The sequence below is a fragment of the Macaca fascicularis genome, chromosome 8 (genome assembly GCF_037993035.2).
Source record: "Macaca fascicularis isolate 582-1 chromosome 8, T2T-MFA8v1.1".
Classification (NCBI taxonomy): domain Eukaryota; kingdom Metazoa; phylum Chordata; class Mammalia; order Primates; family Cercopithecidae; genus Macaca; species Macaca fascicularis.
The window spans coordinates 59,784,698-59,802,477 of record NC_088382.1 but is presented as its reverse complement, the minus strand read 5'-3'; the positions used below and the strand labels follow the sequence as shown (position 1 = coordinate 59,802,477).

Below are 17,780 nucleotides of genomic sequence, written 5' to 3'. Positions count from 1 at the left end.
TGCCTGGAAGTATCAGAGTTTATGTATTCATTCATCTACTGCAGAACATTTTTATTACTTCCAAGCTTGGTATTACGAAGAAAGTTGTGATAAATATTCCTGGGCCAGTTTTGCTGGACATAAGCTTTCAAATAATTGAGTAAATAACAAGAAGTGTGATTGCTAGATTGTGTGATAAGAATATGTTTAGTCTTGTAAAAAAGTCCCAAACTGTATTCCCACGTGGCTCTACCATTTTGCATTTCTACCAGCAATGGATAAGTTTCTGTTTCTCCACATTCTTTTCAACATTTTGTATTATCAGTGTTTCAGATTTTGGCCATTCTAAGTTTCTAATTTTTTTATTGTGCAGTGGCATCTCACTGTTGTTTTAATTTGCAATTTATTAATGACATAAGGTGTTGAGCATCTTTTTATATGCTTATTTGCCACCTGCCTATCTTCTTTGGTGAGATGTTTATTAAGATCCTTTACCTATTTTTTTAATTGGTTTGTTTGTTTTCCTATTGTTGGGCTTGAAGTGCTCTTTGTATATTTTGAATAACAGTATTTTATCAAATATATCCTTTGCAAGTATTTTCTCCTATTCCATAGCTTGTCTTCTTATTCCCTTGACATTGTCTTTCACAGAGGCAACATTTTAAATTTTAACGAATTTAGCTTATGAATTATTTCTTTCAAGGATTATGCCTTTGATGTTATATCCAAAAAGTCATTGCCATATAAAAGGTCATCTATATTTTCTCTTATGATATCTTCAAGGAGTTTAGTGGTTTTGAATTTTACATTTGGATGAATGTTTCACTTTAAGTTAATTTTTGTGAAGACTGTTAAGGTCTATGTCTAGACTCATTTTCTTTGCATGTGAATGTTCATTTGTTTCAGATTGATTTGTTGAAAAACTATAGTTATTTTTAATTAGTTTATGTTTAATTAAATTGTATTGATAAAACATGATGGTCTTTGAAATTTAATCATTTGAAGTTAAACATAATTTCTTTTATGGCATAATATATGCTCCAGTTTTTATAAATATATTTGTGAACTTCTAAAAAATATAAATTATAAAAAAATTATACTTGTACATATTGTGTGTAGATTTTTTGTTACATTTCACAAACCAATTTTTTTTGTAGTAGAATATATGGGTAATTATAAAATCGAGTAAATATGACTTTACCTAGAACCTCTTCTTAGAAAATTGATACTTGTGTGGGAAGTTTATTGATTTGTTTAAATTTTACATTACTTCCTAGAAAATTATTATTGTTTTACAGTATTATATATCAGAAACCTGGCTGGGCGCGGTGGCTCAAGCCTGTAATCCCAGCACTTTGGGAGGCCGAGGCGGGTGGATCACGAGGTCAGGAGATCGAGACTATCCTGGCTAACATGGTGAAACCCCGTCTCTACTAAAAATACAAAAAACTAGCCGGGCGTGGTTGCGGGCGCCTGTAGTCTCAGCTACTGGGAGGCTGAGGCGGGAGAATGGCGTGAACCCGGGAGGCGGAGTTTGCAGTGAGCCGAGATCACGCCACTGCACTCCAGCCTGGGAGACACAGCGAGACTCCGTCTCAAAAAAAAAAAAAAAAAGAAAAAGAAACTAACAGAGAAAATGTAACCAGTAAAAAATCATCATCCATCCATGAAAACCAGAGTGTAAAACTTAGTATGACTGATTGAAGTCCTTTGTTCTCTAGTACCTTTTCTACCTACCTTCTCAAAATATATTGTTAACATGTCCTATTAAATGATCAAGGGTGCTCATAGGGAGATATTCCAGTTACCTATTACTGCATAACAAATTACTTGTTCATTAATGTTCATAGCACCTTTATTCACAGTAGCCCAAAACTGAAAGCAACCCAAATGTCCTTCAATCACTAAATGGGCAAACAGATTGGAAGAGCTGGAATACTACAAAATACTATTTAGCAATTAAAATGAATAAACTACTGGCACAGGCAACAATTTGGATAGTTTACTCTGAGTGCAAAAAACGGATCTCAAATGCTACATACCATATGATTCCATCTGTGTAACATTCCCAAAATGACAAAATTATGGAGCTAGAGCAGATCAGTGGTTTCCAGGGTAGCTGGGTGTGAATCACACTGTACCAGATAGATCAAGGAAGTTTATTTGTGGTGCTAAAACAGTTGTATATCTTGACTGTAAGAGTGGTTCTACAAATCTATGTATGGATAAGCTACACAGAACTCCACACACAGAGAGACAGACAGACAGACATGCACACACAGACACACACACACATACACAGGTAAATTCGTTCAGGTAAAAACTGGTGAAATGTAAATAAGGCTATAGTGTATTTGACAATATCGTATAATATCAATTCCTGGTTTGGGCATTGTACTACAATTACATAAAATGTTATCATTAAGGAAGTTGGATGAAGGTTTCATAAGAAATTATGTCTGCAACTTTCAGTTTATAATTAAAGTAAAAAGTTGAAAGAAAAGTAATTATTTAAATATAACAGCTGTGCATAGCTGCATCTATAATTTGTTTATTTCATTTATTTACTTTTTTAGAGACAGGTTCTGGTTCTGTTGCTTAGATTGGAATGCAGTGGTATGATTATGGCTCACTGCAGCCTTGAACTCCTGGGCTCAAGCAATTCTCCTGCCTCCACTTCCTGAGTAGCTGGAACTACCGGCACACAACGCCATGTCCAGATAATTATTTTCCTGTTTATAGAGATGGGGGTCTCACTTTGTTGTCCAGGCTGATCTCGGACTCCTGGCCCCAAATGATCCTCCTGCCTCAGACTTTCTGAGAGTTGGAATTATAGGCGTTAGGCACTACACCCAGCCAATAGCTGCATCTATGAAGGGAATTCAACAATGATTGAATATCATTTGAGAAGTCAAGCAAGACTTACAACTTGCCTCTTCTCTTGTTTCTCAACATCCTAGGTTGCTCATTTGCCCTGAACTATGGTTCCATATAGAGATACCCATTAAACATTATTCAACTTCTCTTTAGCCTTTTTGGAGTATCATCATGAAATAAAACATAATTAATGTTTAAACTCCCTCATGAACTAAATTTGAAACTTGAAACAAATTGTAGACATTCAGAGGGTCAGCTGCCTAACCTGATCATCTGTGAGTACATTTCCAATGCCAGCTTGTTATGATATCACAATGCTATGGTAACCCGGCTCTGCTCACCTCTGGAGGTTGGTAACTAAACTTGGTTTTTAAAACAAATTTATACTGCATTATTCTGCATACTGCAGTGGTGTAGTAATACTTGTACAAACAGGAAGTGTGAGTTATTATCTGTATTTGCCCCTGATCATTGCTATTCTGACCACCTGACATTGAAATTTAGCCCTGGTAATGCCAGTAAAGCAAGTGTTGAACACAGATTTTCTAACAAACTTTTTTTCCCCTATAAAGTACATATATCTTTCCTTATGAAAGCCATAATAATCTGAGTGGCCGAAATACTGTATTTTCAGATACTATCTGTGAACCCTATTTTATAATTCCATATATTGTTGAAATTTAAGAGTTTTTAGCTTTGATACTCTGTTAGTTATATATCTAAAATTGTACTGGGTTAGCAAAGCTAGTTGACAGACTAACCCTATTCATTAAAAATTAACCTGCCTTGAAATTTCCTTCAAAATGTCCTAGAAAATTAAAAAAAAAATGGTATTAACAAGAACACATTTATTGCTTTAACAATCCAAGATATAAATCTAATGATGTTCTTTAATGTCTTGATTCAGTATTATCTGTTAGACATTTATTGCTAATTCACTTTATAACATACTTTATTAAAAGTCATTAAAACCTGCAGCTGCATCCCGTAATTATTTCCCAAATAAAGACAGCATTTATAAATGATCTCCTTGTTCAAAACACTGCCATACAGCTCACAAACTCTTTGCTGGAAGCCAGAGAGCTTTTATTCTTTACAAAAAGATATGCTAAGTAACTCATCAGATGCCAAAACTTTTTTTTCCTCCTTATTGGACTTGTTCCAGTTGTTTAAATTCCATGTTCATTAGGAACAGTTATAATACAGTCTGAGATTGATGCTCAAAACTTTCGTTTATTTGAGTGTCATCTTCCTCCTAGGACTCAATGTCTTAATATGTATCCTTTATAAACTTGAAAAGGCTGAGTAATTTGGCTCAGCTAAGTACACTAAAGTGAAGATCTTATGCAAATGTTCTAGAAGTACACATTGAAGGAAGAGACTGTATTTCATTTTGAGTTTTGTTAATTCTGCTCAGAAGAAAATAGCCTATTGAAGACTTTATATGCTTATAAAAATAATGTAAATAATTTCTAGGCTTCATTTAATTGATTATTCTACCTTTATGCCTATTTTATCCATGTTTTCCCCTTGCAAAAATGTTTCAGGGAAATAAAGAGTGGGTAAGATTTAAAGGAATTTTATTTTTTAACAAAATCCCAACAAAACTGAATTACACATAGTAGAATTGCTTAGTTCTCCAAACAATTTTATCCATTCATAAGCATGACTAGGAAATCTTTGGTATTTGTCAATGTTTTTGACAATATCTCCTAAAAACAGGGTGGGATATCTTTGAGTTATTTGGTAGAATGGTATGTAGTAATATGCATATATTGCTTGAAATATGATTCATGAGACCTGAGAAAAAGGGCCTTAAAAAATTCTTTCCGTTGAATTTCCAGATATTTGAGGTAGAATATCAACCGCAACTGGAAATAATGGTAATTAATAAAGTAGACATGAATCACTACATTTATCAGTACGTTTATGGAGAAACAGGAGAAGAGTTAAAACCAAAAACAGTTACATGTAGTAGGTTCATTTACATCCAAGTTATTGATTTTTTTTGTTGGCAGAAATAAATTATTCCATTTCACAAACAGGACCAGGATAAAAATAGCAATGGTCAGTACATGAAAAAATAAAAGAGTTGATTATTTCACAAAGAATACTTCTACACAAATCTAAAAGCAGATAATTCTTCATGATCATGGGTTGTTAACTTCCCTATTATTGCCAAATATATATATGATGATATAGAAATTCCATCCAGATAACGGCTGACAGCATTATCTGCAGCTTTTAAGGGTACGGATCATCTCTTGTGTCCCTCCTCCCTTCTCCACAGTGATAAACACCTCCTCACCCTCCATGGGTTAGCTTCACAGAGGCTCAGTGACTCCATACTTCACTGTGACTCAATGTAAATGCTCCTATTAATGCTCTAAACTGTCTTCCCTCATCAGTGGTGAAGGAATAAATTGCCCACCGTTTGGTGGTACATTAATTCCTTTGGGTTACTGGGGAGCTTTTTAGTGCACTGAAAAGGTAATTTGCTAACAGGCCCACTAGCGGTTTAGAAAACTTAATTGGCCTCCAGAAAGTAGATAATTTACCCCTCTAGTACCAAGATAAAAGCCAGGCAATTATCTGGAGAATCTGAGTGATTGAGAGAGAAATTTGAGTATCAGACAAAAGCAAACTTTTGTTTGCCTGAACTTGGGAAATTCCCGTTGTTCTGATGGAACAGATAGGGTCAGTTTATCTTCCAGGTAATTGAGCTGTAGTGAGGTATAAAGTCCACTAACGAAGTTTAGATGGGTCTGCAGATCCCTTGTATGCATTCTTCATGCTCCAAAATTTCTTTTAGAAAAATATGAAAATTTTTCACAAGATGAAAGGCAGAGAAGACAAATCATGTCGAAGAGAATATAATAGGATGATATAATAAAAAGAGACACCATTATCTGAAATGAATATCAGCCTTTCAAGTAAAGTCAACACTACTTTACATGTTCCAAGTGAAGAAAAGTCAATTTTCAGTGGCTAAAACAAATGAGTAACTATTGACTATTTTATGTGTATATTTTATGTATATTTTACATGATCACTTAAAATTGAATATATAATGAGGTTGAGAAAAGAAAACTTTAAACAGATGTCTTCCCAGGTAGTATGTGTATCTTTTTGGTTGACTATACTCTCGTTTATAATTCCAATCACTAGACCTTAATCACCACAGACAGACCTGATCTGATCTAATGCAACAAAGCACTCATATTCCCAGAAATGCAGCATCATCTAATTCTGAAGCAGGCTGTAAACCGGAAGCAATAAGGGAGACAACACACATTGTCAGCAATAATTCTGTAGTGCTTTTTCCTTGTCATAAAAAATTCCTTCTAATCCCTACCCTCTTCCTAGAATGAACATAATCTTTCTACTGTCTGTCCTTGATTTGATCTTGAGGATCTGACAGTCCAAAGATTATGTTAATCGTTTTTCAGAAATGGTTCTCTCCAAGTTGCCCCATGATCTGCTTTTGAGCAAACCCAAAGGAACCTCAAACATTCATTCCTTTCACTTCTGTGCAGTATCAACACTGTTAACCATGATATGGTTCTTAGAACTCTATGAATTTTCCTTTATACCTTTCCCCTACACTTTCTACGACTCTTTTATAACCTTCTTTTCTCTTATTTTTTCCTACTTTTGAAAGGTATTTATGTCTGTAAGCAATTGTTTTTCTTTTATTCTCTCAAATAGCTAATACATTTTCATAATGGCAGCAGTAATCTCCACTTTGGTAACTCTGAGTTAGATAGGTCAGGTTTTACCCTCTTTCTAAAATTAATGGGTACTTCACCTGTATTTGGCTATTATGTTGTCTCATTATCCATTTGGCCTGTCCCATGTCAGATGTCACATGTTTCCTTCCAAAGAGGCGTATTTCACACTTATAAAACATGTGAGCATTTACCTAGTACATGAAAACATTAGCTCATTTGGCCTCCTCCTGATTCTTGTTTAATGTGATAGTGGCATCACTAACATCTGGTCATTTAGTTTTATTAGGCTCATGTCTAACCTTCACCCAATTAGGAACAGTTCTCATCAGTTCGTGTCTGAATTCTGCAACAGAATCAACCCTGGTCCACCATGGTTCACTGAAGCTTGTAAAATATGACTTTCAACATGTGATTATGCTGTCCAAAAACCTCTCTGTTTGTATAAGATTAAGACCAAGATAATATATGAACTCTTCAAGATTCTTGAGAATCTAAATCCCTCCAGTTGCTTAGTAAAGCTAAAAGTCAATGAAATTCAGTTGCTGTTTTTTGTTGTTGTTGTTGTTTCTTTGTTTTTTATTTATTTACTGTAATCTGAAGCAAGTAAAGCCTATAATAGGTGTTATAAGAAGAGAGGCAGTTTTTCTTCCTAAACCACTTATGAATAGAAAAGTATTAAATGTCGATCTTGAATCTCAATTTTGACTTAATCTATAGAGAATCATTTAACTTTTCTGGACCTTGATTGTCCCATTTGCAAAACCAGAATGAAAAGGTCAGCTTACCAGTCCTGCTGTGAGAATCACATGAGATTCCCTAAAACAGGACTCTAACAATCATAAATAACATATAGAATGTGAGAAAATAGTATTATGAATGGAAACTGAAGTGTAGGGTTACATTTTCTTAACTGCATTTATTATGCCCTATGAAGACTTTATACTGAAACTTCTAGCTCCAACTTCAAGAAGATTTCTTGGAAAAAAACACAACATGGAAAATAAAAATAAATGAATTAGGTGGATAATAGGCAAATTTTAGTTTTCTCTAATTGCTTAAAAGGATTCTTAAGTCGAGAAAAAGATGTGTTTGAAGAGAAAAATAAAGTCAATTTGTGAAATTAATGAATTAGACAAACTACCACAATCTGACTTACTTTGACTTAAATGTGCCCTATTGTATTACTCTTGATTGTGTTATCTATAATAATGGCGTAAAATGTACACAAGTAGATTAATCTACTTTTGGGACTTTAACTTCTTCAAGATTAAAACCAGACCAGGGAAACAAAAGAAAAATAGTTTAGCTAAGCTGGAACAGGCTTACCACGTGTTAAATAAGGAAATATCATTTGAAACTACTGAAAAAAATCACCAAATACAGAAAAAAATGACTATTCAGAAATAACAATTCTTTTACCCCCAATGATTTTTTAATCCATTTCTGTGTCCTTTTCATATTATTCATTTGTTAATAATACAGTAAAAGGACACCCACAAAACTTTGATGTGTTAATTACATTTAAGGTCAAACATTTCATTTTAAGATGTTCTTTCCTTACGGGAAAAAAAAAAAAAGCTTTTAGGGAAACAACAAGCCAATGAACCCACTTTTGCTGAGTATTCCATCAACAGTAGATAAATTCACTGACTTAGAAATCTTGGGTAGATTCTTCACTAGTATTGTAGAGGACAAGTGTTGTTCTTTTTCTATCCTTTAATGTAGTCTCTCCTTTCTGCTGAAAACTGCACTACGCCAGAAATTTGTATTCTGAGAAGAGGGAATATTTGCAGATATGAGTCAATAACTAATACCCCTCAATCAGTGTGATTTTGTAAAGCCCGCCCTACTTCAAGATTCAGCCCAATAAGTAATATTCCCTTAGTCAGTCCCAGTACATCTACTGGAACTATTGAGGAAGTGAACTGGACTGTAGATCTATAACTGGTAAGGAGGTGAGTAAGACGGAGAAAGAGATAGAGAAGAGAGGGGGAGAAAAGAGATACAGACAGAAATAGAAACATAGACAGGAGTGAGGGAGAAAGACAGTGAGAACAAAGAAAGAGGCAAACGTTATCATGTAGGCAAACTGTACTTTGGAATGAAGACAACACTGAAGAATGTGGATAATGTTTGAACACTTTAATCAAGCCATACCTGCTATAATCTACTACTGCATGAGCCAGTAATTCTCTTTTGTAAATATATTTTTTGTTTAGTTGCTTATTTGGATTAAGCCATTTTGAACTGGGATTTTGTCACTTCCAGCAAAAAAAGAAATTAAAATATACAAATACCAATTAGGCAAAATAAGCTCCTTTTTTTCCATCAATAATGGCAGAATTGTTTTTCCCTTTGGCACAGTCACTATTAACAGGGATTAGAAAAGAATAAATTAAAAAAAAATTTGCCATCTATCAAACCAAAGCATGATCTTATCCATCCCTGTGTTTGTGTACTTGTCTGGGTGTGTGGACTTACATCATCAAACATACAATAAGACATCTGCCTCCAATTTGTGAACTCCAACAGAACATTCTATAGAGTGTGTTATAATTTGCTGATGAAATGTAAAACATAACTTTACAGAGAAATTATCTGTTTTTACACATATGAGTAGGCACAAAAATAGAAAATCTGTATTCTGGGAAGAAGGAATATTTGCAGATATTAGTCAAAAACTAATCATCTTTTCTTAGTCTCACTGTTAGTCAAGGTTATTATCTGGGTTATTGTAGCTGTTGTGTGTGTATGAGGGGTAAAAACAGTAGCTGGAAAAGATGCTGGAATAAAATATATTATGGAATATTATTGACCTATCTTCATTACTATTTATTCTATGAGTTAATTTTTCCCCACAAAACTTTTGCCCATTTAAAAACATGAAGTATCTATTTTATCTCAGCCACTCATTGTTTTTAGGTTTATTTATTTTAAAATTGTAGAAATATTTTAAGATGAACCTTTTCATGAAGTCCTGGTTCATCGTCTCATTTTTAGACAAAAACCAAAAGGTCTGGAAAAAATTGACTAAATATCTCAGTTTGGGGTTTCTATTAAATGTCATTGAAATGGGAAATGAAAAAGTTCGACAGCTATGTTTGGAATCTACCATGTAGTCTGTTTCGCTACATGCAAAATTTTAACAATCAAATTAGGTAAAACAAAAAGTAGATTTCACACAAAATTCTCTGTTTTCAGTTCTCACATTTTGTTCTAACTGAGCAGAGCTGAGCCGAGGACTCTCGACGGGCTTGCTTTCTGCAATGTGATGCAGATCTCACTGGCTAGCCTCACTCCTTACATGAACTGCGTACACCCTGCGGGAATTTGAATTTACGATCTATGTAAAGAGATATAGGTTTGAATAAGTAAACAGAAAAGGGAAAGTCTAGGACAAAGCATTAACAAAAGAACTATGTGGTGGTGAGGACAGTATGTTTGGAAGAGAATGTACAGCATGGGGGATTTATCTGGAGAAATGAGAGAGCAGTCGTTGATCAGAGCCATGTGCATAGACTAGTCTAACAGGCCAAGTCATGACACTCACCAGCTTCAACAAATCCCTGGCAATGCACTAGCCATTCTATACAATTTGCTCATTAACTGTTCCCCGCAATACATTGCAGTGGACATCAGACTCAGAGACTTCACATTCCTTGCCCAAGTTTTTGTCAATAATGCCATTTCTATATCAGGATTCAAACTTAAGACTGATTCTAAATCCCATGTATGTTCCACCATGAGAGCACGGAAACATTTTCAAGAAGAATGGCATGACGGATGTGGAAGGAAAGTTTATGAGTTCAACTAAACATAGACTTTGTTTCTCATGGACATAATAATGATTTACCAATAGGACCAAGGATACAGATGAGCAGTTAAATTAAGATAAGGTGATTTACCCAAGACCACACAACCAATCGATGACAAACCATGTTGAACCTCATATTTTGTGTGTACTGGATGCATTTTTAACCACAAAATACTCTTTTCTCATCTATACTCTAAATTTCTTAATCTCAGATACCTATTTCTCACTGTGGCTCCCCTTGAGAAGGTTCAAATAAAATTTATTATTTTCTTAATAGTTTTTCTTTTTTGAGATAGAATCTCATTCAAACTGGAGTGCAGGGATGTGATTATAGCTCACTGCAGCCTTCAATTGCTGGGCTCAAGTGATCCTTCCACCTCAGCCTCCTGAGTAGCTGAGACTACAGGCACATTCACCACACCCAGATATTCTTTTTAAATTTTTTACCTTTTTTTTCCTATTGAAGAAACGAGGTCTCACTGAGTTGCCCAGGCGGGTCTTGGTCTCAAACTCCTGCCTTCAAGTGATCCTCTTGCCTCAGTCTCCCAAGGTGTTGGGATTACAGGCATGAGCCACTGTACTTGGCCTTTTCATAGTTTTATATAAGTAACACATTATTATTACAATTTTAGCACCATTTCTAAAAGATTTCAATTTTTCGTTAGGTTATTTAGTGAATTCACCAGGCAAACACTTATTCTTTTAAAAAACTAAATCTTAAACTGAAATTGTGAGTAAATTTGTTAAACATAGAGCATATAATTACTTCACAATTTTTAATTTTAAAAATGTTTTCGAGTATGTACATTACATATGATGAAGTGATAATTACCAAGTATTCAAATGAATTGATTGAACGATACGTTTTTGAAAAAAAATAACATGATCACTTTAACTTTGCTGACAAATTGAAGAACAAATTCAGGAGACCCAAAATGATTTTCTGACTCTTTCAGTGAGTACAATGTGCTGAAGAAACTTCACAGTGACAATTTAAGGATAATTCAAAGGTAAATTATCTGGCCTCAAGACATTATTTTAATGACCTCTTACTCTTGATTCTTCTTCATTTTATTTTTTCGACCGTTTTTGGGGTTTTTTTGTGTGTGTGTTTGACAAAAAACAAAAAATCTGAATTATATTACTGAGTAAGTGATGATATAATTTTTTATCTCTGGTGCAATCATATAATTTAACCACAGAACAATGCTGGAAATAACTGTAGCACCAAATATTGACTTACATTTCTTAAGCATACTATCAGTATATTTTTGTTGATAGTCTAGAAATCTATACAGACCAAATGTTGATAAATTACATTGAAAAAATCATAATGACTTTTAAAACCCCAATTAAGAAAAGCAAATAAGCAATGAAATATTGCTTATTTGGTTTTCTAAAGAGATTTCCTAAAGAGGCCTATGAATAGAATCTAGGCTTTGGACTAAATCAAGACAGCATCTTAACAGCATTTCCAGGCTAGCCCCTTAGATCAGCCCTCATGTTGTCCACATTTCACTCCATGCTCACAAGCCAGCAGTCAAATCACAATGTTTTCTGGATGTTTTAGGATAGGTAGTTTTGAAGTCTACTTATCCTATGAGTTTTCTTATCAATATCACTAATGGCAAACATTAACACTCCTTTATAAACCAGAAAATTATGGCACAAAGTGATAGATTCTTTGAGGGTCAAAATGAAAGTTGTTGAAATAAACTCAGGTCAATTAGGTTTGTCCAATTGATAAAGAACGTGGTGTCAATTCTGAGTAATAAATATTTTTTAAACTAAGTCCACCTTCATTGAATATCGCTTATATTTATACCATTAAGAGATATAAAGGAAATGACTGCTGAATTATCAGTAAAGTATTATATTCCCCGAGGTGAGAGTTGTTAAATATAAAGGATGTGCCTGGTATATAGTAATTGGTGGGATTTTTTGATGAATGAATGAATGCTATTGGAAATTATTGATAGTAACCCACAGATACAACACTTGTTTCCAAAACACTCTCAAAATCACTGAATTTGGACTTTCCAGTATCCCACAAAGTAGGCATCATTCACTCATCTCATGAGTGTTCACATATCAGCTGTATGTAAACTACTGTGCCTTCATTGAAAGGTAAAGCATCCCCAAATTTAAGGAAGAAAAATTAAGCTGCAGTGAATTGAGTGACTTGTAGAAGATCTTACAGCCAGCAGTTAAAAAATTCTGATCTTTTGACTGTCGGGTAGTACTTGTTTCCCTACAACATGATGTGTAACATGTTTCTTGCTGCAGGATGTTGTCTCTTCCAACACATGCTATGTGCTCACTCTGATAAGCTAAATAGGAAGAAAACACCAAATAAGATGTCTCTCTCCGTTTGAGTTCTATTCTGTAACACACTGTACAGATTTCTGGGAAGGTGAGATGACTACGGAAATAATTTCTAGCTTACAACATGCTTTTTTCTTTCCTAGTGACTTTGGTCTTGCTTGACGGAACTAGGTGAGTAAGCAGGTTAGCCGCCTGGAATTTATAAATCTTTAAGTGGTCAAAAACAGCCAATTACTAAATATTAGCAATAGTCATTTCTTATTTTTATGTTTTTTGATAAATGTTTGAACTTGGTTGAAACCCAAGTAAATAACTCCAAAGGCTTGGAGTTATCTAATTCTCATTAGTTATCTAATGAGCATTAGATATCTAATGAGTAATTCTAATTAGATATCTAATTATCATTAGTTATCTAATGCCCACATTAGATAACATTAGAATCCAATATGATTTCATGGTATTGATAATTACATTAGAATATACAGGTAATATATAAATATTACTATATAGTCCATGCAAAAATTAATCAAGAAAGGTTTTTATAATATTTTGGAAGAAGGCAATTGAATGGACTCCAGGGCTCATTTTAATTATCCTCTGGTCCTATATACACTTTACATTTTCTAGATTATGTAATCCTATCTCACTTTTCCCTTTTGAGTCTCAAATGTAAGCAACAGCCAACAACACTTAGTCTTATCCAATAAAGCTTTTTTTTTTTTTTTTTTTTTTTTTAATGAAGAAGAGATACTGTGTTTGGTACTCCCAAGACCTCATGCATCGTTTTTCTTCAGCAAAACAAAATAACTATCAAATCAAATAGATGCCCTTAGTGGAGTACAGATATCCCTTAATAAAATGCTGATTGATCTTTAAAGACAAGTGATTCTGTGCAATAATGAAGGTTGGTTTCCACTACCTCCTTTTTGTTGGTTTGTTCGACTATCTGCTTTGCAATTAGAGATTAGCATTAGGTAGGCATTAAGTTGCTTTCCCAAACTCTATCTCAGTGTAAGGACATTTCCCTACAGATAAGGATTGACAAGGGCTTCCAAGCACTTTCATGAGTTTGGAGTGAATTAGAGTTAGTATTTCTGTAACTAAATCTCCTAAGGGATTAGGCAAAGGTAACTTTCACTTTCAGAGATTTCAGTTACACATAGAGAAAGTCTGCCCCCTCTGCCCCTGAGGAGGGAACTGCGGCCATATACCCAGAGGAGGAGTGCTTCTGGAAACACATTCTCTGCTTACATTTTATACCCTATTGACTAGGGGAGTCCCTCGGTGTTAATTAATTGACAACCAAAATAATTGTCTAACAACATGCTGTAACTCTCTTAAAATATGATTAATTCTTCCATGTGATAATTTCACTTCTATACCTCTCCTATTGGAGAAAAAAAGGATTGTGTTAAGAGCACATTGTAGGTTTTCTGGGAAGAAATCCAAATCAATGATACATGTTTCTGCTCCTCAAATAATCATTCTTGACCTATATAGGGCAACAGAGCCCCCAAGGAGCTCAGTGACATAGATGCCTCTGCTCCTTTTCTGCTAAGCAAGCAGGTTCATGGTAAGTGGTGACAGTTAAGAATGATTTTTCCTCAGAGAGTAATTGCTACACTCAGCCAACATAAAACAAGAGGATATCACCCCACCAATGAATGCCACTGTAACGGCCTCCAATGATTTTTGTGTTAAAATTGAGAAGGAAGGTATGTACAGATGTGAAGTAGAGCCATTTTATTATCAGTTACACACAACCAATGAGATTAAAAGTAAAACCTAAAGATCTCCTGTAATTTTTCAAAGGGGTAAACTCTTTTCACAAAGTTGATTATGCATATGTCATCACATGTATTTACATGACTATAAAATTCCATCCTTGCAAGTGGAAACTCTTCACTGAACTGAATGTACTCATTGGAATTGATCAAGTTCTTAGTGAAATGTCAGGCACGGGTTATAAATTAGTGTAACTGCTTTTGCCCAGTGAACCCTTTTTATTAAAGCAGAATGCTTATCAAGGTCACTGTGAAAGATTGTAATTTTAAAGCTCCAGGGGAAGACTAGAAATAAGAATCAACAGAAAACAGATTTAATGAGCATTTTAAAGTTTACGGCTTTTCGGAAACCTATTGGCCCCTATCACTTTCTGAATTTCAGTGACAAATGTATTTTACAGAACTAGTAAGTTAGAATGATTTTGAAATCCAGCTCTCCTAAAGAGGCATACTAAAGCTTCTCATTTTCTGCCTTCTGGCAGATCAAGTTTGAGAAAGCAGTCTTGAGCTTTAAAAGGCCAGAAAGAGGGTGCTAAGTAAAAATGTGAGTGTCTCCTTACATAAGATTCTACAGGTGTAGGCATACTTGGGGGTTGGCATGGAGTGAGAAATCTGGTGTGTATGTATACATGTGTTTGTTCCCATGCCTAGTTTGGTATATTGTAACAATACAAAATGTGTTAGAGGGCATGGTTAAACCGTCTCTATTTCAACTTTTTGAGCCTTGCATACTATGTAACACAGACAGGATCACTTTGGGCATACATAAGACAACAAAATTATCTTGGGAAACGTCAGATTGTATTAGCTTTGGAAAAAAATAAACAAGATATGCACAGATCCAAAAAGATATTAAACAAGCAATAAAAAATGGCCAGCTAAAAGTTTGCTGTATTTATGTAAGGCAACATGTATGTTATTTTGATTCTTCTTGTCACACAATGATCCAGAAACAATTATTTTAAAACAAAATTTCTTGTCCCCCCCTTTACCCCAGGAAAAATTACATTGCTTATGTTCTTTCTGTTAAACCATAAGACAAGTCATTAGAATTTTAAAAAAACAAAAATAATAGTGCTATCACTTACCTGCCAAGCAATGAAATTAGATGTCTTTTCAGTTTCTCTAACGTAGAATTTTGAGTAGATCTCCAACCTCTTTTCACAAAGCTATTTCCAAAACAGTTGCAATCCACTCAGGACCATTCTGTTTATTTCAAGAAGTGTGGGCCTTTTAACATTTCGACCCCTACTGCATGGCCCATGATTTCTCAGAGCTTCTAAGAACTTCGACTTTACTCTTCTGCCAGAATTCCTCCCAGGCCCCTATAGAAAAATGATTCTTGAAGTTGCTGCCGAGAGTTTAATCGGTGGAGCAAGAGTACTCCTCAGAGTCCTGTCCTTAGGTACAGCAGGTGTAGAGGGAGGGGTACTTTTCATCCATTAAGGAAGGGGACCGGGAGGCGAGGGAGTAATAGGAGACACCTCCTTTTAGCTGCGAGGAGCAAGGAGCCCAGCTGCCCCTGGCGACGACAGTGGTGGCAAGGAGAGCGGCCTCGGCAGCGTAGTTGCGTTCCTGTGGCTGCAGCCCGGTCCGGAGACGCTGTCCATCCCCTCTGGTGCTGAACTAAGGGGACGAGAGCCCCCAAGCCCAGCTCCCGGTCGCACTTTCCTCCACCAGCGAATCCAAGCAGCAGCTTCCTTCTCTTCCAGCCTAGCCTTCTCCCCTCCGGTGATTTTTTTTTTTTTTTTTTTTTTTTTTTTTTTTTTTTTTTTTTTTTTTTGGTAGGGGCTAATTGTTTCTACAAAATAACAGTCTCATTCTTATTTGGTGACAACGTTTCCGGAAAAACAGGAATCCGTGGGAAATAACATCTGAGCCTCCCCTGACTTTTCAGTGGCCCTGAACGAGTTTCCTAATGCCAGAAATGAAAGAAAACGCACGCACAGGCGCGCGCACACACACGCACGAGAGAGGCAGAGAGAGAGAGAGGGAGAGAGAGAGAAATACAGATTTGTACCGTGGAAAATCCAGAGCTTCTTTGGAAAGCTCATGGACCTCTAATTACATAAGATGAAAAAGGCTATTTTGGAAGACTTCGCAATCTTGATTACCAATTAAGGTGACCACATTCAAATTTTGAGATATCCAATTTGAAATTCCTAAATTAAACCCAGTGAAGATTCTTAGACCCTCCACGGGGAAAAGACAGGATATTGCTAAAATTTTAAAAGACAGAGAATGAAAGAATGAAAAAGACAAGAAAAGGCATCTCCACTCGGCTACCTTTTACAACGCTGCTGAATTGGATCGGGATCGTTGCAGAGCCTCTCAGAGGATCCAGCGAACGCAGCTCCTGTGAGTGTCAGCGCTGGGCTCAGCGAGCAGGGAGCTTGGAGGCCCAGGGCAGTGCAAGCGAGTCTCCCACAGCCTAAGCTCCTGCAGCGGGGCAGAAAGCGGCTTATTTCACAAAGGACTGGATAAAGAAGGCACAAAGTCAGTCAGAGGGCTTGACCATCTCTGCCTTTGTAAAGCCGGAGCAAAGCCCAATTTACCTTTTTTGTTTGTTTGTTTTTGTTTTTGTTTTTTTGTTTTTTGTTTGCTTGGCTTTTCAGCCCATTTTCCCTTCTGGTCTCCCACGCTGCCCCCTCGCCTCCCTACTCCGGAATCCGCGCTCTCCTGGGCCTTGAAGGCTCTTCACTCCCGCTCCAAACAGCCCCCACTTGTGTCTGTTCCACTGCTCTTGGCAACTGGCTGACAACGAGCATAAAGAAGTGTATGGGTTCGTGATCCTGAGTGCTGTCACCCAGGGCTCCGCCACCCACACTCGGCAACGGGTGCAGACGCGAGTGAACTGAGACGGGAAGTTGAAATACATAACGTTGAAACTGTTGGAAAACTGGTCAAAACCAGGGCCATGCGGACCTTTGAAACTATGTAGAGTAAAGGGGGAAGATGGAAAGAGCTGGACTGTAACATCTCCCGCCCTTGCAGGCTCTTGACTTGTGCAGTGCAGATTTCTTTACCAGGAGGTTGTTGATAGACGTGAGAGGAAATTCGAGAAAGGCTGGCGAGGGGCGCTGGTGTGTGTGGTGGGGAAGGGGGTTGGGGAGGGGCGGGGTGCAACACTAATTTCTCCCGGACTGTGGGAAGGGGCCGGACGCCTGCTCCTGGCCTCCCTTCCCCGGCGACTTCTCAGGTTCTTCTTCCTCCTGTTCTTACACTAGAGGGAAGTCCTAGACGTTGTGCTTTCCTCCCACGCTTGCTTCC

General features: G+C 36.2%; 1 protein-coding gene and 1 long non-coding RNA gene across 10 annotated transcripts in view; both read right to left on the bottom strand.

Moving 5' to 3' along the window:
* Positions 1-16,439, bottom strand: part of SNTG1 (syntrophin gamma 1) — an 878,369-nt gene extending 861,930 nt beyond the window's left edge. For 6 of the 9 annotated variants that reach the window (XM_045398223.3, XM_065519199.2, XM_005563291.5 and 3 more), the window contains exon 1: positions 15,599-16,439. The gene's annotated coding sequence lies outside the window, so the exon portion shown is untranslated. The remainder of the gene's footprint in view (positions 1-15,598) is intronic. The other 3 variants (XM_065519200.2, XM_073999983.1, XM_045398226.3) reach the window with 2 other exon arrangements.
* LOC135964532 (uncharacterized) lies at positions 39-3,862 on the bottom strand. Its single transcript, XR_010577015.2, has 2 exons — positions 1,605-3,862; positions 39-1,294 (listed from the first exon to the last, which is right to left on the bottom strand). It is a non-coding gene; the product is annotated as an uncharacterized lncRNA (long non-coding RNA).
* Positions 16,440-17,780: the final 1,341 nt, after the last annotated feature.